General features: G+C 47.5%; 1 protein-coding gene across 7 annotated transcripts in view; it reads left to right on the forward strand.

The window, feature by feature from the left end:
• The window catches only part of IPO11 (importin 11), a 1,123,558-nt gene that overhangs the window by 562,759 nt on the left and 537,181 nt on the right, over positions 1 to 23,618 (forward strand). The gene's annotated exons all lie outside the window — the stretch shown is intronic.

Raw genomic sequence — 23,618 nt, forward strand, 5'->3', positions numbered from 1 at the left:
CAGTAGGGCAGGTACCTGTAGAGTCCCCTATCACACAGTACGGCAGGTAGAGACTACTTTTACACAATATGGCAGGTAGAAGCCCATTTTACACAGTATGGCAGGTAGAGGCCCCTTTTACACGTTATGCTGGGGGGGAAGGGAGTGCAGAGGGAGAGTTTTTATACTTACTTTTCTCCCACCTAAATGCTGCACACGCACAGAGGAAGCCCAGTGGTGGAGCCTAGTGAAAGACTGGAAGCGCTACCTATGAGACAGGCCAGTGGCAGCGCTGCAGCTGTGAGAGGGGTGGACAGTTTTGGTGGCAGCCAGTGCCGGACCTGGGTGGTGGATGTAGGCAGCAGTAGCGGGGGGTGGGTGGCTGGGTGATGTGCCGGTTCTCTGCCCACAGTACCTATGCGCTGTCGGCGGAGCACACCTAGTTATGGCTGTGCTTTGAGACACAACTATGCAAAGAACCTAATTTTTACTTGATGTTAAATTGCAACATTTATTACAATTCTGATTAGTAATGTTTGGAGAGTGCACCTACATTCTTTTTTTCTATTTGCCAGTACTGCCAGATGACCAGTCCGCCCCTGCTTCAATTGACGTCTGGGTCTTTTTGTATTTCTGATCTCACCTGTACATTATTTTTTTTCTCAGAATGTACCAAGCTGTTGATTTGGCCACTCCTAAGGTTCCCGTTAGCTCTCTGATGGATTTATTTATTTCAGCCTAGGAATGGCCTCTTTCACTTGCTTTGAGAGCACCTGTTTCCGTGTGTTGATGGTTCACATCAACAGCTTCCAAATGCAAATGCCACGCTCTAAATCAACTCCAAACCTTTTGCCTGCTTAATTGATAATTAAATAACAAAATACCAAAGGAATAGCCCACACCTGCCCATGAAACATCTTTTGGGTCAATTAACCAATTACTTTTGGTCCCTGGCATATTACACGGCTACATATTAAACCCTTCCTACAATTTGTAAATGAATGTCCTCAAATTAAAGCTGATAGTCTGCACTCTAAAACTATATTTGTTATATAACGGTAACTTAGCTATGTTTTGGGGAACAGCTAATATAAAAATGGTGTCAGTGTCCACATACATATGGACCTACAGTATCTGTAGCAATGTCAGTAGTCTCAGGTTGGAAGTTTGGGGAGTAGGCAGTATAGACTGGTAAGCCTCACACCTGAATAAACTCACATTTTTGCACTAGCTGTCTCCACTAAGGATTTCAGAGCCTAGTCAGTAAAATATTCAGACGCTCACTTATGAATATTGAATGCTCATCTATTTAACAGATCTTCTGTACTTCTCTCTTCTCCTGTCCCTGTGAGTTCTCTGACATCATTTAGCCAGGAATTAATAGTATTTGGCGTTAGAAGGAGCAGGGCTAAATACATCTGGGAAAAGTAGGACTGAAGACATCCATTTAGTTCGCAACATTTATCTTTTTTTTTTTTTTTTAATTAGAAAAAATTTGTAGTGTTTCCATACTAAAAGAAATAAAGATATTTCCATTGCTATGCAGTTTACGATTAAATCTTACAGTCTCTCAAAATGGATATTGTGAAACAGGTACAGTGTGTTCTTTTGTCAAAGGGGACGTCTGGGGAAAAACTTTATCTGCTGTACTCTTTCCTTTAGGTGAGGTTTATTTGAATATTGTTAACAGGAAGCATTGTATGAAAGTCTCCCTACATTCTCCGGCTGAAGTATAATTTGTTTATGTCTATGTGAGGCTTTCTGAGTTAAATATTCAGTATGTATGCAGTTTTTATTAGGAAACTCTAATAATCAGCATATCTATTATCTAACCTCCTACAGCAGGGGTGGCAGGACTTTTGTAACCTGGGCTCTACTTTTGTTTACTTAGCGGTGATCTATCAGCGCCCATGCGTTGAAACCTAACGCAACATTTATTGATGAGATGACTTGCACTGCATGACATCAGCAAGCTTTTGAATAATCGGGGCATTAGCTACTTATTCTTAGCCATAAGCTTGCATCAGGGTGGTCAAAAATAGCCTTAATAATATTGCCCACATCAAATAATAGCACTAATTATAAAGCACACATAGAAAATAGTATCAATACTACTATCCACATCAAACAATGTATGTATTAAGCCTGGAGAAGTGATAAAGTAGTGAAAAGTGTAATATTATAACGCACCAGGCAACCAGCTCCTAACTGTCATTTTTCAAACCTGTAATGATTGGCTGGTGCGTTATCACTGTCCACTTATCACTGCTTTTTCTCTATCGTCCTAGTGGATGCTGGGGTTCCTGAAAGGACCATGGGGAATAGCGGCTCCGCAGGAGACAGGGCACAAAAAGTAAAGCTTTCCGATCAGGTGGTGTGCACTGGCTCCTCCCCCTATGACCCTCCTCCAGACTCCAGTTAGATTTTTGTGCCCGGCCGAGAAGGGTGCAATCTAGGTGGCTCTCCTAAAGAGCTGCTTAGAGAAAGTTTAGCTAGGTTTTTTATGTTACAGTGATTCCTGCTGGCAACAGGATCACTGCAGCGAGGGACTGAGGGGAGAAGGAGTCAACTCACCTGCGTGCAGGATGGATTGGCTTCTTGGCTACTGGACATCAAGCTCCAGAGGGACGATCACAGGTACAGCCTGGATGGTCACCGGAGCCGCGCCGCCGGCCCCCTTGCAGATGCTGAAGACAGAAGAGGTCCAGAATCGGCGGCTGAAGACTCCTGCAGTCTTCTAAAGGTAGCGCACAGCACTGCAGCTGTGCGCCATTTTCCTCTCAGCACACTTCACACGGCAGTCACTGAGGGTGCAGGGCGCTGGGAGGGGGGCGCCCTGGGAGGCAAAATGAGTACCTATAAAGGCTAAAAATACCTCACATATAGCCCTAGAGGCTATATGGAGATATTTAACCCCTGCCTGATTTCTCAAAATAGCGGGAGACGAGCCCGCCGGAAAAGGGGCGGGGCCTATCTCCTCAGCACACGGCGCCATTCCTCTCACAGCTCCGCTGGTCAGGACGGCTCCCAGGTCTCTCCCCTGCACTGCACTACAGAAACAGGGTAAAACAGAGAGGGGGGGCAAATTTATGGCGATATTTTTATATAACAAAGCAGCTATAGGGGAGCACTTATTATAAGGCTATCCCTGATATATATATAGCGCTTTTGGTGTGTGCTGGCAAACTCTCCCTCTGTCTCCCCAAAGGGCTAGTGGGTCCTGTCTTCATTAGGAGCATTCCCTGTGTGTCTGCTGTGTGTCGGTACGTGTGTGTCGACATGTATGAGGACGATATTGGTGTGGAGGCGGAGCAATTGCCAAATATGGGGATGTCACCTCCTAGGGGGTCGACACCAGAATGGATGCCTTTATTTATGGAACTACGGGATAGTGTCAACACGCTAAAGCAGTCGTTTGACGACATGAGACGGCCGGACAATCAATTAGTGCCTGTCCAGGCGACTCAAACACCGTCAGGGGCTGTGAAACGCCCTTTGCCTCAGTCGGTCGACACAGACCCAGACACAGGCGATGACTCCAGTGGTGACGGTGACGAATCAACCGTATTTTCCAGTAGGGCCACACGTTATATGATTTTGGCAATGAAGGAGGCGTTACATTTAGCTGATACTACAGGTACCACTAAACAGGGTATTATGTGGGGTATGAAAAAACTACCTATAGTTTTTCCTGAATCAGAAGAACTAAATGACGTGTGTAATGAAGCGTGGGTTGCCCCTGATAAAAAGCTGATAATTTCAAAGAAATTATTGGCATTATACCCTTTCCCGCCAGAGGTTAGGGAGCGCTGGGAAACACCTCCTAGGGTGGACAAGGCGCTAACACGCTTATCTAAACAAGTGGCGTTACCCTCTCCTGAGACGGCCGCACTTAAAGATCCATCAGATAGGAGGATGGAAAATATCCAAAAAAGTATATACACACATGCAGGTGTTATACTACGACCAGCTGTAGCAACTGCCTGGATGGGCAGTGCGGGGGTAGTTTGGTCAGAATCCCTGATTGAAAATATTGATACCCTGGACAGGGACAATATTCTACTGTCGTTAGAACAAATAAAGGATGCATTTCTTTATATGCGTGATGCACAGAGGGATATATGCACACTGGCATCACGGGTAAGTGCTATGTCCATTTCGGCCAGAAGAGCTTTATGGACGCGACAGTGGACAGGCGATGCGGATTCAAAACGGCATATGGAAGTTTTGCCGTATAAGGGGGAGGAGTTATTTGGAGTCGGTCTATCAGATTTGGTGGCCACGGCTACAGCCGGGAAATCCACCTTTCTACCTCAAGTCACTCCCCAACAGAAAAAGGCACCGACTTTTCAACCGCAGCCCTTTCGTTCCTTTAAAAATAAGAGAGCAAAGGGCTATTCATATTTGCCACGAGGCAAAGGTCGAGGGAAGAGACAGCAACACGCAGCTCCTTCCCAGGATCAGAAGCCCTCCCCGGCTTCTACAAAAGCCTCAGCATGACGCTGGGGCTTCTCAAGCGGACTCGGGGACGGTGGGCGGTCGTCTCAAAAATTACAGCGCGCAGTGGGCTCACTCGCAAGTAGATCCCTGGATCCTGCAGATAATATCTCAGGGATACAGGTTGGAATTAGAGACAGATCCACCTCGCCGTTTCCTGAGGTCTGCTTTACCAACGTCCCCCTCCGAAAGGGAGACGGTGTTGGAAGCCATTCACAAGCTGTACTCTCAGCAGGTGATAGGCAAGGTACCTCTTCTGCAACAAGGGAAGGGGTATTATTCCACTCTTTTTGTGGTACCGAAGCCGGATGGCTCGGTAAGGCCTATTCTAAATCTGAAGTCCTTGAACCTGTACATAAAGAAGTTCAAGTTCAAAATGGAGTCACTCAGAGCAGTGATAGCGAACCTGGTAGAGGGGAACTTTATGGTATCCTTGGACATCAAGGATGCGTATCTCCACGTTCCAATTTACCCCTCACACCAGGGGTACCTCAGGTTCGTTGTACAAAACTGTCACTATCAGTTTCAGACGCTGCCGTTCGGATTGTCCACGGCACCTCGGATCTTTACAAAGGTAATGGCCGAGATGATGATTCTTCTTCGAAGAAAAGGCGTATTAATTATCCCATACTTGGACGATCTCCTAATAAGGGCGAGGTCCAGAGAACAGCTAGAGATGGGATTAGCACTGTCTCAAGAAGTGCTAAAACAGCACGGGTGGATTCTGAATATTCCAAAATCCCAGTTAATGCCGACAACTCGTCTGCTGTTCCTAGGGATGATTCTGGACACGGTTCAGAAAAAGGTTTTTCTCCCGGAGGAAAAAGCCAAGGAGTTATCCGAGCTTGTCAGGAACCTCCTAAAACCAGGAAAGGTGTCTGTACATCAATGCACAAGAGTCCTGGGAAAAATGGTGGCTTCTTACGAAGCGATTCCATTCGGCAGATTCCACGCAAGAATTTTCCAAAGGGATCTGTTGGACAAATGGTCAGGGTCGCATCTTCAGATGCACCTACGGATAACCCTGTCTCCAAGGACAAGGGTGTCTCTTCTGTGGTGGTTGCAGAGTGCTCATCTATTGGAGGGCCGCAGATTCGGCATACAGGATTGGATCCTGGTGACCACGGACGCCAGCCTGAGAGGCTGGGGAGCAGTCACACAAGGAAGAAACTTCCAGGGAGTATGGACGAGCCTGGAAACGTCTCTTCACATAAACATTCTGGAACTAAGAGCAATATACAATGCTCTAAACCAGGCAGAACCTCTGCTTCAGGGAAAACCGGTATTGATCCAGTCGGACAACATCACGGCAGTCGCCCATGTGAACAGACAGGGCGGCACAAGAAGCAGGAGGGCAATGGCAGAAGCTGCAAGGATTCTTCGCTGGGCAGAGAATCATGTGATAGCACTGTCAGCAGTGTTCATCCCGGGAGTGGACAACTGGGAAGCAGACTTCCTCAGCAGACACGATCTTCACCCGGGAGAGTGGGGACTTCATCCAGAAGTCTTCCACATGCTGGTAACCCGTTGGGAAAGACCAATGGTGGACATGATGGCGTCTCGCCTCAACAAAAAACTGGACAGGTATTGCGCCAGGTCAAGAGATCCGCAGGCAATAGCTGTGGACGCGCTGGTAACGCCTTGGGTGTACCAGTCGGTGTATGTGTTTCCTCCTCTGCCTCTCATACCAAAAGTATTGAGAATTATACGGCAAAGAGGCGTAAGAACGATACTAGTGGTTCCGGATTGGCCAAGGAGGACTTGGTACCCGGAACTTCAAGAGATGATCACGGAAGATCCGTGGCCTCTACCTCTAAGGAGGGACTTGCTTCAGCAGGGTCCCTGTCTGTTTCAAGACTTACCGCGGCTGCGTTTGACGGCATGGCGGTTGAACGCCGGATCCTAAAGGAAAGAGGCATGCCGGAAGAAGTCATTCCTACTTTGATTAAAGCAAGGAAGGAAGTAACCGTGCAACATTATCACCGAATTTGGCGAAAATATGTTGCGTGGTGCGAAGATCGGAGTGCTCCGACGGAGGAATTTCAACTGGGTCGATTCCTACATTTCCTGCAATCAGGATTGTCAATGGGTCTCAAATTGGGATCTATTAAGGTTCAAATTTCGGCCCTGTCGATTTTCTTTCAAAAAGAATTGGCTTCAGTCCCTGAAGTCCAGACCTTTGTTAAGGGAGTGCTGCATATACAGCCTCCTGTGGTGCCTCCAGTGGCACCGTGGGATCTAAATGTGGTTTTGGACTTCCTAAAATCTCATTGGTTTGAGCCACTAAAAAAGGTGGATTTGAAATATCTCACATGGAAAGTGACCATGCTTCTAGCCCTGGCTTCTGCCAGGAGAGTGTCAGAATTGGCAGCTTTATCTTACAAAAGCCCATATCTGATTTTCCATTCGGACAGGGCAGAACTGCGAACTCGTCCGCATTTTCTCCCTAAGGTGGTGTCAGCATTTCATCTGAACCAGCCTATTGTAGTGCCTGCGGCTACAAGTGACTTGGAGGACTCCAAGTTACTGGACGTTGTCAGAGCATTAAAAATATATATTGCAAGGACAGCTGGAGTCAGAAAATCTGACTCGTTGTTTATATTGTATGCACCCAACAAGATGGGTGCTCCTGCGTCTAAGCAGACGATTGCTCGTTGGATCTGTAGCACAATCCAACTTGCACATTCTGTGGCAGGCTTGCCACAGCCTAAATCTGTAAAGGCCCACTCCACAAGGAAGGTGGGCTCATCTTGGGCGGCTGCCCGAGGGGTCTCGGCATTACAACTTTGCCGAGCAGCTACGTGGTCAGGGGAGAACACGTTTGTAAAATTTTACAAATTTGATACTCTGGCTAAGGAGGACCTGGAGTTCTCTCATTCGGTGCTGCAGAGTCATCCGCACTCTCCCGCCCGTTTGGGAGCTTTGGTATAATCCCCATGGTCCTTTCAGGAACCCCAGCATCCACTAGGACGATAGAGAAAATAAGATTTTACTTACCGATAAATCTATTTCTCGGAGTCCGTAGTGGATGCTGGGCGCCCATCCCAAGTGCGGATTATCTGCATAAGTTGTACATAGTTATTGTTAACTAATTCGGGTTATTGTTAAAGGAAGCCATCTTTCAGAGGCTCCGCTGTTATCATACTGTTAACTGGGTTTAGATCACAAGTTGTACGGTGTGATTGGTGTGGCTGGTATGAGTCTTACCCGGGATTCAAAATCCTCCCTTATTGTGTACGCTCGTCCGGGCACAGTACCTAACTGGAGTCTGGAGGAGGGTCATAGGGGGAGGAGCCAGTGCACACCACCTGATCGGAAAGCTTTACTTTTTGTGCCCTGTCTCCTGCGGAGCCGCTATTCCCCATGGTCCTTTCAGGAACCCCAGCATCCACTACGGACTCCGAGAAATAGATTTATCGGTAAGTAAAATCTTATTATAACTTTTACAGGCTTAATACATCTGCCCCCATGTTTTTGTCTGTTTTTTTTGCACTGGGCAGCGATGTTCTCTGAGTCAGGCTTCACACATTGCAATCACAGGCCTGATTCCGAGGTAGACACTATACTGATGTTTGTGCAGTTGAGCGATTATTGTTTGTTTTTTGCTACATGCGCAAAATACTTCAGAAAACCCTAACTGCGCACACGTAATTCTAACTGTATGACGGCAGTCACAGTTTTAGTTTTCAAAAACATACTGCTGCCCAGATCAAAGGGATCCGTGCAGCTGTGAATATGGACACAAGTTGCGACTAATTGCAACCAAAAAATGTATCCTGGAAAAAACTCATTTTGCAACCGATACATACCTTGTCACATCTCATGTTTGTGGCCAGATCTATAGAATGTTTATATTGTAGGACCTATTATGAATCTATATGGGGGTCTCCCACCTGTAAAAAAGATGTATATACAAATACTGAGCTCTTGATCCTCCACTTGCAAATGTAGTTATTCTTCAGCGCTAATATCTCTGGATGGTAAAGTCAGGTGTCCAGCAAAGCACTCCACAGTGGGGGTAATTCCAAGTTCATCGCAGCAGGAAATTTTTTAGCAGTTGGGCAAAACCATGTGCAGTGCAGGGGGGGGGGCAGATATAACATGTGCAGAGAGAGTTAGATTTGAGTGGGGTGTATTCAAACTGAAATCTAAATTGCAGTGTAAAAATAAAGCAGCCATTATTTACCCTGCACAGAAACAAAATAACCCACCCAAATCTAACTCTCTCTGCAAATGTTATATCTGCCACACCTGCAGTGCACATGGTTTTGCCCAATTGCTAACAAAATTGCTGCTGCGATCAACTCAGAATTAGGCGCCGTGACTGTAGTGAGAATGGTAACGGAACCGACAACCCGAACGCCCACAATGGGTGCATCTGTCCCTGCTGGTGTACGGGATGTGACGGTCCACTCAGTGATCCTACACTCCATAGTGTTTCACAGATAGTGTGACTGTGTGTGCCCTAGATGTATTTCTTCACAGGGTTCCGCTAGATATCAACTCTTGGCAGAGGGTTTTTGCAGCAGCAGGGAGCAGGGACCCAGCAGCGTGATTGCCCACAGTGTTAAGCAACGTGTCTCAAAGCTGGTGACAGATAGGGTATGACCTGCCCCCATCCTCTTGGCTGCCACTGGATGTGATTTTTGGTATCTAAGCTCTCCGCAGCGCTCGGGTAACATCATTATTTCACCCACGTGCTGGGCTCCTGAAGCCACAGAAGCCATCACAGATTTGTTTTTTGTTGGCCGTGATCTACTTTGTGGATGCCCCTGTGATCGCGATCTACGTTTTGGACAAGTCTGGCCTACAGTGTGTGTCTTGCTGCAGGGAGGCCCCACCCCCTCACAGCTCTCACTGGCTGGCAGGCTTCCAGACACAACCTCACTCCTGTCAGTTTCCACCAGTACTGTTAAAACAGGACCGATCCCTTGTGTCAGCACCTGCAGCCAACAGCAGCTACCTCCACCTTCAGGGTCCCCACCCTGGGCCCCATGGGGGCATAGGGGACAATGGTGAGAAAGACAGACATGTTAAAAGAGGGGGAGGGGTCAGAGATGAGAGATACTGACATTATTGACAGCATGATTTGGGCTTGTGAGTGGGACAGAAATGAGGAAATGGGTTAAGAGAGACAGAGATAAAATATGGGGGAAATGAATGGGTCAGAGATGGAAGAAGGGGAGTTGATGGATAGAGTTGAGAGAAAGTATGTGAGGGGGACAGAGATGAGATACAGGGATCGTGGTGAGGGGTACAGAAATGAGAGACTGGCTGGGGAACTGAAGAGGATAGAGATGAGAACTAAAAAAATAACCTGCAACACTGAGAACAAGAACCAGTGTCCAGGCATATAACGGGTCAAAAATATATGTTTGACATAATTTCACTCTTCTGTGAAGATGTGTCATCACAGTTAGCGGTACTTTATTTCTCAGTCTATAAATTATATGAAACAATCATCCTATAGGAAAAACCATTATTTTGCTGTATTGGATATTTCACTTAGTAAGTGAAACCAGAATGTGCCCCAGTTATATATTTGTTATTTGCACTTATAGCTGCCAACATAAATGTTAACAATTTAAAAAAAAAAAGGAGGAACACTGCATAGTTTTTCATTCTCGGATCAGATCAGGTGAATAATGAACTGGCATTTGGCTCCAGACACCAGGGTACTGCTGTATGGGACACATGAGCAAGTAATGTAATATTTATTCAGAACTGTGCTTTACACGGTTCAGTGTTTTACTCACCATATCTTTATGGTAGCTGGTTTGCAACCTGCCTCTAGAACTCTAGAGCTTAGTCACTGAAGTAGCATTGATGAGCCCTTAAGGGAGTAGCAGAAGTTTCCTTCAGTATGCAATTTCCATTTTTAGGTTCAAGCTGCACACACATTGTATAATGCATACGGAGCTCCCTTAAAAAATGTTTCAATAGAAAGTAAAAAATCTCCATTTGTCAATGGTATGTGTATGATATAGGGGTAAAGTCAATTACAGTTAAAACTGCTGTCTTGTCGGAAAAACGGCAGTTTTCGACTTTTTAAGCTCGGAAGGGGTTATGACCTATTCAATCGACTTGTCGGAAAGCACGTGGATCGGCGGAATAGCCGCGATCCGCGTGCTTCAGTCGGAAACTGGACCAAATTCGACAGGTTTTGGTCCCGTTTCCGACAAGCTCAATCCGACTTTAAAAAAAGTCTGATTGAGGAGATAATACGGGGAAGCAAGGCAACGGGCTATAGAGGCAGCAGGGCAAAGGTACCTCTATAGCAGGACATCCCCCCCGGCTAGGCTCCTCACTCCCAGCACGTACCCGGACTGCCGCTCACAGCTCCCCCCAGCCGCAGCTGACAGCGCACCCGGCAGCCGTAAATTACGTATGATATTTTCACCAAGGCTTGAAGCTTTTTTATTCTCTTTGCACTAAAACAAGCTTAATGTGTGCAATTTTATAAGTACTTATAGTTATTATATCTTACTGTTTCTTTGTCACATTAATCTTATTGAAGATTTGATTAAAAGTTAAGTTTTATCGTCTATTCAATTTCAAGATAAGAGTGCCCCAACACAGAGTCTTTCTTTTTGTGTGTGTGTACTTCCTGCTGACTCTGGGAGCACCACTGACAGCGACCCGATCACACGCTGCACTTCCTCACAGCCGTGTGATCGGTTTGGAACTGCGCATGCGCGGTGGCCGCATTGTCGCCAGGCAGCGACGCTACGAACGAAGAAAGCGGTCACAGCAGTGACTGCAAGACGATTGACAGGAGTAAGGCGGATCCGGGCGGCAACTCACCGTTTTCGGGGAGTGGTGAGTCCAATGCAGGCGTTTGGAGGGTGGATGTCTGACGTAAATTCCGGGACCTGCATCGCTGGAACGATCGCACAGGGTAAGTAACTCTTACCCTGGTCTTCTTTTACAGGAAACTTTTTTTGCATACCAGGGCTGCACAAGCGTTTGCAACCCTGGTATGCAGATATACACTCCCCCATAGGTGGCATCTAGTTGATTGCACGGGCAGCAAAAAGTTGTTACGTGCGATCAACTCGGAATGACCCCCATTGTGCGAATTTTAACTATTGTCGGTAACAGACTAATATCTTCATAGAGGTTTTGTCTGAACTATTTACCTGATGCGGAACAAACCACCCTTTGTACAAATTCATTATTTATGTGCACGGGGTGTTTTTTTGAGCAATTGGTCCCATTTTGCTACACTCTACATCAGTCCCCCATTTAAAAAAATATTCTGGTGAGTCTCTTGGTCTAATATAACAGAGTGGTGTGGGGGGGGGAGGTGAACCTGAACCCGGGCTTGCTTTTGAGCCTGGGCTGGTGTTGGAAACTAGTGAAAAAAATGGTGTGGGTCTCCCTTATTTTGCAATTCCCAGGGAGCTCAGAGTTGTGCTAAGGGAAGGGGAACCCATTTTTGGGGAAGTGAGGTCACCCTTCTTTCCTAGGAATTCCAGCCCTGGGGTGACCAGTTTTGAGCTAGTTTCTATTATGGCAGGGTGACTCCCATTAGCTACCCTGGCTGATTCAGCCTAATTCTGCTTTTTGGAAAATCAAGGGGAACCCACACATTTTTTTCACCCTCTTTTCCAGTACCAACCTAGGCTCAGTGGCCAGGGGCTGATTATTGTTTGGTGGAGGAGGGGGGCATGCTGTTTTTTTTATTTGACATCTTGCTAATAATTATTATTATTTCTGCTGCGGGGTACACTGGGCTCCACAAGGATAGACATTGGGGTGTAGAGTAGGATCTTGATCCGAAGCACCAACAGGCTCAAAAGCTTTGACCTTCTTCCCAAGATGCATAGCGGCGCCTCCTATATCACCCCGCCTCCGTGCACAGGAGCTCAGTTTGTAGTTGGTGCTTGCAGTGCAAGCATGTAACAGGAAGAGCTGCTCACAGCAGCTCTATAAAAGCTTTTTCTGAGGAAAAAAGGGCTGCAGCAGAGGCACAGATTGTGCTGGATGTCAGTAGACATTGCCTGCTGCAGCTCCATCTCTCCCCCAGCGGCGCTGTACACTCCCGAGCCCTGGTTGCCGGGTACCTACAGCGGAGGCTCCGGTTTTCTTCATGTTAGACACACACGGCTGGGGCTCTCCGGGATCGCGTGGCCGCGCTTCGGGAGGTGGTAAGTGGGTCCCGCTTGCGGGACCCGGTCTTTATCGCGATCCGGCACGGTCAGTGGGAGGCAGGCCGCGCACGCTGGCGGTGGACACTGTGGCAGTACAGGCGATCCCTCTAGATCACCAGGGCATGGGCGCAGGTTAGGTTTTCTCTCTAAACCGTTTTTTATATCGCCCACAGTACCCGGTGGTTTTGCCAGCAGAGGGGATAAGGCTTAGACCTGAAGCCCCTCCCCCAGCCCCAGGGCTCCATTTCCAGCAAGTGTTCCCGCCCTGGAGCTGCATTTCTGTCTTTTCCTCACTCCCTGTCAGTGTATGCGGCGCCATTATTCCTCAGTTCACTGTTCCTGGGACTGCTTGGGCAAATCCTCCTATGTAAAGCCTGGTTGTCAGCGCTGTGCCTTTACATGACACTTACGTAATCGACCTGCCTTTTTAGACAGTGATAGTTAAGAAAGAGTGCATTTAGTCATGGTTTTATAGTACAATTACCCTGTGATATACATCCAGTTCTTACTGTGTACTGTTATATCTATTGTTATATAGCTGTGTAAGCTAGTCAAGTGCAGTATTATTGTCAGTAATAACCTCTGCATTGTACAAACTGTGACTATCTGTGTGAACATTTGATAGCTGAGTGGTGTCCATTTCGTGTCTTTCACTCAACTTGCTATCCCTATATTCCATAACCTGAGGGGGCTTGGTGTGTCAGGTGTTATCTAATATAGGATTTTCACAAAGATATACTGTGTTACGTATTTTTCTCTGTGATTTAGTCACCATATCTCTCCTTTATCTCTGCTAGTGCTGACTACGCTGCGCAGGGGTTTGGGTTTAGAGGTATAGTGCTGCTGATAATTGTACTGTGTTACCTCATACTGCAAGTTATATCATGTCTGCTTCTGAGGGTAACGGTTCTGGGGCAGAACACACTGCTGGTGTTGCTGAAGCCACAGACACATATGAGGAGAATATAGCAGCTGTGGGCTCTGGTTCTGGGGGCTCCTTGCCCCCCAGTGGGACTGTGGCAGCGGAGACACATACTGACTAGGGAAGCCAATCCCGGGCCATTTTTTCAATCCCGGGTATCGGTATTGAAAAATGTTCAATCCCGGGATACCCGGGATTGGCTTTAGACTGTGTCCGGCCGCCCCGCCCCTCCCGCCCTGCAGACATAAAAAAAACAACGTACCTGCACAGCCAGGTAGCGGGTGATGAGGAGCCGGCGGGTGAGTGTAGGGGAGCCGGGAGGAGGCAGCGGGTGAGTACAGGGTGAGCCGGGAGGAGGCGGCGGGTGAAGACCGCCGTACTTTCCGGCTCGGCGGCTGCTGAAAGCGCAGCGTGACCTCACAGTCACAGGTCACGCTGCGCAGGGGGAGACAGGAGGAGGGAGCCGGGCAGCGTCTGAGCGTCCTGAGGACGCTCAACGCTGATCCCTCAATCCCCGGGATTGGAGCTTCCAATCTCGGGATTGAATCCCGGCCGTTTTTGGGCCTAAATCCCGGGATCCCGCCGATCCCGGGATTGGCCTCCCTAATACTGACCCACCGTGGGCTGCTTTTTCCACGCTTTTGCATACGCTAGTTCATAAGCTAAAACCTCCTATGGGACCCCCAATGCTGGTACAACCGTATGTGGTCCCTGCAGCTAACCCGCCGTGGGCGGACGATTTATCAATTAAAGAAGTTGAACCAGTCCTTGACTACTAAAAAGTCTGACCAACGCTCGCCTAAATCCAAGAGGTCCTCTAAGCGAGCCCTTGTCTCCTCACAATCCACTGCTGTCACTGACACACCTCGTCTGATGAAGACGGCACATATACTGACCCCACAGGTTCTGACTCAGATACAGCTGATGGGGAGGGTAGTTCACATGTGGATGTTCCTGATCTTTTGGAAGCTATTAAGTTAATTCTGCAGATTACGGATGATCCCGAGCCATCCGTTCCTCCTAAGAAACCAGATAGGTTCAAGCGTAAGACGGTGGTTAAACAAGTTTTACCTTTCTCTGATCACCTAGTGGATATACATCAGGAACCCTGGGAAAACCCGGGTACGAAGTTTGTGCCTCACAAGAAGATGCTGGCTCGCTATCCCTTCGCGCCAGAGCTGTCTAAAAATTGGGAAACGCCTCCTCCAGTAGACTCGCATGTGGCTAGGATGGTGGTTTCCTCAGCTCTACCTGTCACTACCGTCACGTCTCTAAAAGAGGCTACGGATAAACTTGTGGAGAGTTGTCTGAAAGCGATTTACACCCTCACGGGTGCTGTACAAAGGCCCACTATTGCAGCTACATGGGCTGCAGAGGCTATTGAAGCATGGGCCTTGGAGTCAGAAGCTGAAATCTCCTCTGACCATGCTAGACAATGCTTGTCATATATTGTCACAGCTTCTCGATATATTAAAGAGGCGGCTTCTGTTGCCGGTATCCTAGCAGCCAAGGCCTCTACTACGTCAGTCCTGGCTAGCCGGATATTGTGGCTGAGATCCTGGTCTGTGGATCTGGACTCTAGAAAAAGCCTGGACGTACTCCCTTTCAAGGGAGATATTCTGTTTGGGGAGGACTTAAATAAGATAGTGCCAAAACTGCCTGTCTGCCTAATACCGCTCCTCCTGTGTCGAAGGCTAAAGGTACGTCCTTTCGCCCCTTTCGTCCTTCAGGTAAAGCAATAGGTCAGGCATACCATAAGCAAGCCTGCACTTCCAAACCTGGTAAGCCGAAGCCCAAAAGAGCCTGGGCTGCCTGTCAGCCAGCTGCCAAGACCGATAAGCCTGCCGCATGACAGGGCGGGCCTCCCCCTGGGGGATCCCAGGGTGGGGGGCCGGCTTCTAGGGTATACCCAGTAATGGTTGAAGACCACTTCAGATGCCTGGGTACGGGAAATCGTCACTCGAGGCTATGCCATAGCCTTCAAATACCGACCCCCTCATCGATTTTGCCAGATAGACGTCCCTTTGGACCAGACAAAGGCATAAACTCTACACTCGGTGGTACAGACACTCCTGGATACAGGAGTTCGTAGTACAGGTGCCTCTTGCTCAGAGGGGCCGGGGGTACTATTCTCCGCTGTTTCTAGTCCCGAAACGAATGGGTTCTCCCGGCCCATTCTCATCCTCAAGGCATTGAACAGGTTTGTGAAGGTTTACAAGTTCCTTATGGAAACCCTTCGCTCTATAGTTCTGGCCTTGGAACTTGGGAACTACATGGTCTCCTTGGATATACAGGATGCTTACCTGCATATTCCTATAGCAGTGTCACATCAACAATACCTGAAGTTTGCCATTGGCAACATCCATTACCAGTTTCGGGCATTTCCTTTTGGTTTAACAACGGCTCTGCGAGTCTTCACCAAAGTTATGGCGGTGATGGCGGTGGTACTCCTCCGTCAAGGGGTCAGGATACTGCCGTATCTGGACGACTTGTTAAGCCTGCAAATTCCCCAGATCTTCTCCTACGTCATCTGGATATGACGGTCCGGTTTCTACAAGCCCACGGGTGGCTCATCAACTGGAATATATCCTCCCTGGTCCCTGCTCAGAGCATGGTACACCTGGGAGTGCTGTTGGACACTCACAACCAGAGGTTGTTCTTGTCTCAGGAGAAAGTCCTGAAGCTTCAGGACAGGATTTGTTGCTTCCTTTCTCGTCCGCAAGTGTTGATACATTCGGCAATGCAGGTGCTGGGCCTCATGGTATCAGCATTCGAAATGGTGGAGTATGCTCAATTCCATTCTCGCCCCCTCCAGAGGCTGATTCTAGCCAAGTGGGACGGCCTGCCTCACCGGATCAGATCTCACATGATCTTATTGACTCCGGAGGTCCGTCTGTCGCTGCTTTGGTGGCTTCGGGACCAACAATTGTGCAGGGGTCATCCCTTCTGGATATCCAACTGGGTCCTGTTGATGACAGATGCCAGTCTAAGAGGTTGGGGCGCGGTGCTGGAGCAGCACTCCCTTCAGGGTCGGTGGACCAAGGAGGAATCTCTCCGCTCGATCAACATTCTGGAATTGCGGGCGGTCTTCAATGCGTTGAACCTGGCCCAGCATTTAATTCAGAAACGTCCATTTCAAGTACAGTCGGACAACGCCACCACAATGGCTTACATATATCATCAAGGCGGCACTCGAGGCCGTTTGGCAATGAAGGAAGTCTCACGGATTCTACGCTGGGCGGAATGCCATCTACCGGTCATTTCGGCAATATTCATTCCGGGAGTCCTGATTTGGGAAGCGGACTTTCTCAGTCGTCAGGATATGCATGTCGGCGAGTGGGGCCTCCATCCAGAAGTGTTTCAACTCCTCGTGGAAAAGTGGGGTCTTCCAGATGTGGATCTGATGGCGTCTCGACACAATCACAAGGTTCCGGTCTTCGGAGCAAGGACAAGGGATCCTCAAGCAGCATTCGTGGATGCGCTAGCGGTGCCGTGGAGATTTCGGCTGCCGTTCGTGTTCCCTCCGGTGTCACTCCTGCCCAGGGTAATTCGGAAGTTCAAGCAAGAAAAAGGAAATCTGCTTCTCATAGCTCCGGCGTGGCCCAGACGACACTGGTTCTCAGACCTGCAGGGCCTGTCGTCAGAGCGTCCAATTCTACTTCCACAACGCCCAGACCTCGTTCAGGGCCCCTGTGTCTACCAGGACCTAGCCCGACTGTCTTTGACGGCGTGGCTCTTGAAGCTTCCGTCTTGAGGGCTAAGGGTTTTTCTGAAGAGGTCATTAAAACTATGTTGCGGGCCCGGAAACCGGCTTCTGCTCGGATTTACCATAGGGTCTGGCATTCCTACTTTGTTTGGTGCGCCTCTAACAATTATGACGCTTCCAAGTTTAGTACAGCCAAGCTTTTGGCTTTTCTGCAGCAAAGCCTCGAGTTAGGCCTGCGTCTGGCCTCCCTCAAGGTTCATATTTCTGCTTTGTCGGTGTGGTTTCAGAGAAAAATTGCGACTTTGCTTGATGTTCATACTTTCACTCAGGGTGTGTTGCGTATCCAACCTCCCTATGTCCCGCCTGTGGCTCCTTTGGACTTGTCGGTGGTTTTGGAGGCGTTGCAGGAACCTCCATTTAAACCCCTTGGTTCAGCTGACCTTAAGTGGCTTTCCTTTAAGGTGGTGTTCTTGCTGGCTATTGCCTCTGCTAAAAGAGTGTCGGATCTGGGTGCCTTGTCTTGTAGTTCCCCATATCTGATATTTCACCGTGACCGGGCGGTTCTTAGGACTTGTCCTGTTTATTTGCCTAAGGTGGTTTCTTTGTTCCACCTTACCCAGGAGATTGTGGTTCCGGCACTTTTTTCTCCTGATCATTCTCCCAAAGAGCGGTCTTTGGATGTGGTACGGGCTCTCCGTATCTATTTGAAGAGAACTGCTTCTGCTAGGAAATCCGATTCTCTCTTTGTGCTGTTTGGATTTCACAAACGGGGCTGGCCTGCTCACAAGCAGACTTTGGCCAGATGGATTAGAATGGTGATTGCACATGCTTATGTGAGGGCTGGTCTGTCAGCTCCTGCTCACATTACAGCCCATTCTACTTGGTCTGTTGGACCTTCTTGGGCGGCCCAACGTGGTGCGACCCTTGAACAATTGTGCATGGCGGCTACGTGGTCCTCAGTGAACACGTTCATTAGGTTCTATGCCTTCGATACCGACGCTTCCCAGGATGCTTCCTTTGGACGCCGGGTTCTTGTGCCCGCTACAGTGCGTCCCCTCCCATAAGGAACTGCTTTAGGACATCCCCAATGTCTATCCTTGTGGAGCCCAGTGTACCCCGCAGCAGAAAATGAGTTTTATGGTAAGAACTTACCTTTATTAAAACTCTTTCTGCGAGGTACACTGGGCTCCACAAGGCGCCCACCCTGACGCACTTAGCTTCTTTGGGTTGGTATGGCATTAGCCGCTGACACTTCTCCTGTCAAGAGAGTGAGGTGTTTGTGGCAACTGGCAGTTGTCGTCTCTTTTACTTGCTACTGCATTGGGCTGGTTAACAAAACTGAGCTCCTGTGCACGGAGGCGTGGTGATATAGGAGGCGGCGCTATGCATCTTTTTTGAAGAAGGTCAAAGCTTTTGAGCCCGTTGGTGCTTCGGATCAAGATCCTACTCTACACCCCAATGTCTATCCTTGTGGAGCCCAGTGTACCTCGCAGAAAGAGTTTTAACAAAGGTAAGTTCTTACCATAAAACTCGTTTTTTTTATATATATCTCTTGCTGGTTTTCTGCTAATTCTATTGCATTTCCATGATTGTTGGTTAGTACATCCAAGTTTTGTGTTGTTGTCTATGTAGCATAATCAGTAGTGGGTCTGATGGTCAATTATAGTTTAAGCTTGGGGTTTTTTTCCAGCGATTTTCCATTGGATTTTCCTTTAATAATTCTCTGATGTACATATTTGATGGACATTCACAGAAAAACCCAAAATTGATGCTTAGTAAATTTATCTCCCATGTCCTAGCTATGGAGACTGCCTGTTGCAGGGCAGGTCAATCTGTGGCTATCCAGCAGTCTCAGCATGCTTTACCAGGTGATCAGTGGGTGGGTATGCTGTTACTTTAGTTACAACAGCTGGAGAGCCACAGGTTGGTCATGCTTGGCTTACTCCATTGTCTCTGCCCTGCTCTGTCTGGAGTTATTATTCCTCCCCTTGCTCTCAGTACTGACTCAAACTAATACTTCATCCACATATCTCACAATCACTCCACCCACCAGGCAACTACTCCATTCACTTTCTCTCTTTCACCAGATGTGTCCAATTCCTCTCTCCAGCTTCCGGTTTCTCCCACCCCTATTTTATATTTTCTTTATTACTGTGTTTTTTAGTTTCCTGCACCCAACTTACTTGCCAGCCCACCCAAGCTTAACCAAGCCACACAACCACAGAGCACCCTTATAAGTCCCATCGGCCGCCCTCCTTCTCTTTGCTGCTGGTGACATTTTACCCAAGAGAAAGAAGACGTCAGGTGCACACTCTAAACACTAAGAATACATATATTCAGAATAATTTTTGTGAACTCAAACAATTAATATGGAATATAAGTTAAGTTCATAGCACGTTAGGCCAAAAATGCAGTCCCACACACCTCATCCAGGTGAACAACATCAGATGAGTCCCTAACATCACTAATACTAACACATTATATCAATTAATCTAGGTCTCACCATTACATACTTCCCAACTGTCACGATTTTCGCGGGGGTGGGTGTGGGGCAGTTAGGAGGCCCCTTTCAGTCGCTGCTCTGCTTAGAGCAGCGGTGAATAGATGCTGTGCGCATATGCGCAGCATCTATACTCGGGAGATATAGGAGCATAGAGCGCTGGCTATGCCCCCATAGTGACGAAAACAGGGTGTGGCTCACGGTAGCGGCATTCCCACAAAGCCACGCCCCCTTTTCTTGAGGTCACGTCCCCTTTTCAGGAGCACGCAGCTACACTGCGAAGGGGACTCCCGAGTACCAGCCTAATGATGTTGGGAGGCATGCCATTAATAGTGCCCATGCTAATACGTAGACAGCACTGCAGGAACCTGTGCTGAATAAAAATGTCTAAGGGCAGATGGAAAGGGTGCTAATACCAAACTGAAGGATTCTCAACCTTCTAGTGCAATTTATATACACAAATATAAAGGAAAGTGAGGTGGGGTTAGGACTGTGCACTCTAATTTTAAACATAAAAAGAGGTGCTACTATGCTGAGACTTGTAATACTATGCAGGATAAAAGCTCTATGAATACAGATAGTCAAAATGTCTTTGCTAAGAACTTCACTTATACTCCACGTTAAGTGTATCAGTTTATCAAAATTATTGACATTTTACCCAGTCCAGGCCCTGTGCTACGGGATCCAGACTGTAGGTCGGTAGTCATTAGGCGACCCCATATGGTCGACATGGACAAAAGGTCGACACTGGAAAATGTCAACAGGTTTATATGGTCGACATGACAATAAAAAATAAAATAAAAAAAATAGCTGTAAATCCTGTGGAAAATGGCAGGGAGAGACTGCACTTTTTCAAAATCGGACCCTAGATAATGTATATGAATACGAATTTGCATACTGCACATCATTTTTTTTCTTATATAAAAAAGAAAGCAGCGATTTATGTTTCTGCTGAAGCTCCAGATTATATATTCTGCATGAAACTGTCAGCAGTTAATGTTTATCTTTGCGAATTGCGTTAACGAACAGCTCCTTCACTGAGAAAAAGTCCATTGTCATTTAACTTTGATTACTTATAATCTCATTGTTAAATATTAACTGCTCCCTGTATTGTTTTAGCAGACTGTTATCACTGCAGTTAATTACATGGATTTAACTGCTATCTTGTTTAGATTATGTCAGTAATGATGAAGGGCATTTATGAAAGACTGAGATAAAAAACTCCAACTAAAATAAAATAATAATTATAGACAAGCCTGATTTAAAATTGCCTTCACATTACCTGCGACATATGATTGGCAGCTTGTATGGTAGCAATAATTTTAGAAGTTAAAGCATATTTAGAGATACCATCTATTTCCTTTCTGTAACATAAAGCAGCAGTAATATGTAAATTATCTTGGCAGCTGACACTACTTTAAATGAGTAATTATCTCTCAATTAAAATCTGTTGTGGAAGTCATTTCGTTTTTTTTCTTTACTCCCCTTTCTTTACTTGAAATGTGACTTTGCTGTATTACATTAAGTAAATGGATAAGACTGATGATTTATTCTGGAGCTGTCCTCCTTGGTCAAACGGTGGCTTCTAAACTTTTTACCTTTTAATTCCCAGCAATGTCCTACCACCACCAAGTGTTCATTTTACATGTGATCACCTCATAACCATGTGAAGTCCTTTTATATATCAGACACACAATTGCTTTCAAAGATTAATCTACTTGTAATTACACTCTTCCAGTGTCTGGTTCCCTTTGCCAAAGAGACCAATGCTGATATTGAACCTCTACGGGGAGTACCCAATTTGCAGGGTAAGCTTTAGAAGATCATTTAATTAGGATTCCTCTTACTCCATTACAGAACTTCAGACAGCTGACATAATAACCTTAAAATCTCAGTGTCAGTACGAACCTTCTTGGGACATTTTCTCTAGTAGAAGGACCTGGGCTCAGAGGATAAGCTGTCGCGCATTCGCCCTAGTGCGGTGGCAGCGGCGAGGGGCATCGGCGAGGGCATCGGTTTGCACTTCCCGTGATCCTGCTCTCGAATGAGCGCTCACTGGCAAACAAGTTTGACGAACTGTCCCTCAGGGTCAGGCATTACAGGGTTGTCTGTCTCCTGCTTTACAGAGACGTTGACGACCATATTGTGGACAACCCGATGTCTCTGCCGGGCTTCGGTCTCTTCAGGGCCGATCGCTCCAAGGTTCTCTCAGGAAAAACGAAGGGTGGTGGCATCTGCTTCTACATCAATGACAGATGGTGCACCAATGTCACAATCCTAGGCAAATCATGTAGCCCTCAACTGCAACCCATTCTGTTCCCCCCGGGAATTTGGCTCAATTGTCCTTGTGGGAGTGTACACCCACCCCATGCCTGCACGAACGAAGCCCTGCACCACCTGGCCGTATGCATATCCGACATAGAACAAAAATACCCAGTCTCTCTTCTTATAGTGCTGGGCGACTTCAACAGATCTAACCTGAGCCTACCTAAGTACGAACAACAAGTCACGTGTCCCACTAGGGAAGTGCACACCCTTGACCACTGATACACTACGCTCAAGTCTGCCTTCCGGTCTATCCCGGGTGCTGCACTCAGCCTATCTGACCACTGCCTCATCCACCTACTCCCTACCTATACACAGAAGCTGAGAGCGGTTAAGCCTGTCATCAAGACTGTTAAGACATGGACCATCGAAGCTAAGATGAAGCTCCAGGCCTGCTTCGACTGCACGTAATGGTGGGTCTTTGAAGCCTCGGTAACCGACCTGAACGTCCTGACAGACACCGTCACATCTTACATCAGCTACTGTGAGGACATGTTTGTACCTACCAAGACTTACCGCATTTACAACAACAGCAAGCCCTGGTTCAACGCCCAGCTCAGGCAACTTTGCCGGGCCAAAGAGGAGGCCTATAGCAGCGGTGACAGAGCACTATACAACCGAACTAGGATCTCTCTGTCTAAAGAAATCAGGCTAGCAAAAAAGCAGTTCTCGGACAAGCTGACAAAACGATCTCTCCACCAATGACCCCGTATCTGTATGGAAAGGAATGCAATCCATAACCAACTACGATAAAACATCGAAGTCCACCACCATGCACCAAGACCTAGCAGACGAGCTGAACCAGTTTTATTGCAGGTTCGTAAAAGAAGTCCCTTTCGACCCAAACAATTACCTCTACCATGCCCCGAACACCGACGATCAACTCCAGGCACTGCAAGTCGCCCAAGAAGAGGTGAAGGCATCTGTTCAAAAGGGCCAAACCCAGGAAAGCTCCGGGTCCTGACATAGTGTCACCATCCTCCCTGAGAGCATGTGCGGGTCAGCTCACCCCCATAATTCACCAAGATCTTCAACAAATCGCTGGAGCTACAGAAAGTCCCTTCCTGCCTCAAAAGGTCCATTATCGTCCCGGTCCCCAATTAGCCTCTATCACGAACCTGAACGAATACAGTTCGAGAGTCTGGTTTTGAATCACCTGAAACTGTGGGGGTCATTCCGAGTTGATTGCTCGCTAGCAACTTTTTGCTGTGCTGCGTTCAGATACTCGCCGCCTATGGGGGAGTGTATTTTCGCTTTGTGAGCCGACGGCACAAAAAAGTTTTTTGCCGTTTCTGTAGCTCTGGACTTACTGAGCCGCTGCGATCACTTCAGTCTTTTTGGTCCCGGAATTGACATCAGACACCCGCCCTGCAAACGCCTGGACACTCCCAAACACTCCCAGAAAACGGTTAGTTGACACCCATAAACGCCCTCTTTCTGTCAATCACCTTGCGATCGGCTGTGCGAATGGATTCTTCGTAAAATCCATTGCCCAGCACGTTCCTCTTTGTACCCGTACGACGCGCCTGTGCATTG

The sequence above is a fragment of the Pseudophryne corroboree genome, chromosome 1 (genome assembly GCF_028390025.1).
Source record: "Pseudophryne corroboree isolate aPseCor3 chromosome 1, aPseCor3.hap2, whole genome shotgun sequence".
In the NCBI taxonomy this organism is placed as follows: domain Eukaryota; kingdom Metazoa; phylum Chordata; class Amphibia; order Anura; family Myobatrachidae; genus Pseudophryne; species Pseudophryne corroboree.